Source organism: Tenrec ecaudatus, chromosome 4, assembly GCF_050624435.1.
Source record: "Tenrec ecaudatus isolate mTenEca1 chromosome 4, mTenEca1.hap1, whole genome shotgun sequence".
NCBI lineage: Eukaryota > Metazoa > Chordata > Mammalia > Afrosoricida > Tenrecidae > Tenrec > Tenrec ecaudatus.
The window spans coordinates 86,189,286-86,190,236 of record NC_134533.1 but is presented as its reverse complement, the minus strand read 5'-3'; positions in this window follow the sequence as shown (position 1 = coordinate 86,190,236).

The window sequence follows — 951 nt, the reverse complement described above, 5'->3', positions numbered from 1 at the left end:
GTTTTGTCTCCACATAATTGGGAGTGGGCATACAGACCCTTCCATGGTGCACCAAACCATGAGGGCAATGTGACCACATGGAGGAATGCATGAAAAGAGAGAGTTACAGGGCTGGCCCCAACCAGAACCAAACTGACCCCTCCCTAGAAATATGTGTGACAGAGAACAACACGAACCCTACAGGTTGGGGAGAGGAGCAGCATGCCATGCCCACATGGAGCAGACCAGGAAGGAAGACAAGAAAGGGACAGCCGGTCTGGACCCCACGCTGGCACACCAGGCCTAGAAGAGGAAGACATCCCTGCGGGGAGCTGCTGGGACCCAGAGGGGACTGTGGGGCTGACAATAGCTCCTGTCATGTTGTCCCCTTACTGGTACAGACTGTGACAGAGGACAATTCTAGGTTCACATGACTGGGAGCTAGTGCAGTCTGAACCTCACACAGCGGTGTGAACCAAGAAGGGAACATAAGTGATCAGCAGTGGGGCAAAGCAAAGCTACGAAGCCCCTGAAAAACCCCAAATGGACTTCAGGCTGGGAGCAGCAGCTCCTGGAGCTCCCCCACAACTAGTGGGGAGATAGTCATGAAGGTCAGTGAACAGACCCGGAATTATGGATATTTTCTCTTTCTTTTTTCAATCTGTTGTTTTCTTTTTGTTTAGTCTATGTCATACTCAGTTTGCCTACTTATAGAAGACAGGCAGGGGAAGCAAGCCCAGGGAGAAAGCAGTGGGTCTGATGGTCCCGGGGGATCTTAGAGGGAGAGGGTGGCAAGGGAAAGATGTGGTGAGCAGAAGTGTGATAGACAGGGGAACAACTAGGGAATAAGAGTCAACAACAAGGAGGAGATAGAGATCCTAGGGGTATCAGAGCAACAGCAGCCTAGCTAAGAGAAGGTACTAAAAGGCAGAAGTAGGGAAAAAGTGATGGTGGGGCAGGAGGCACGTAAAA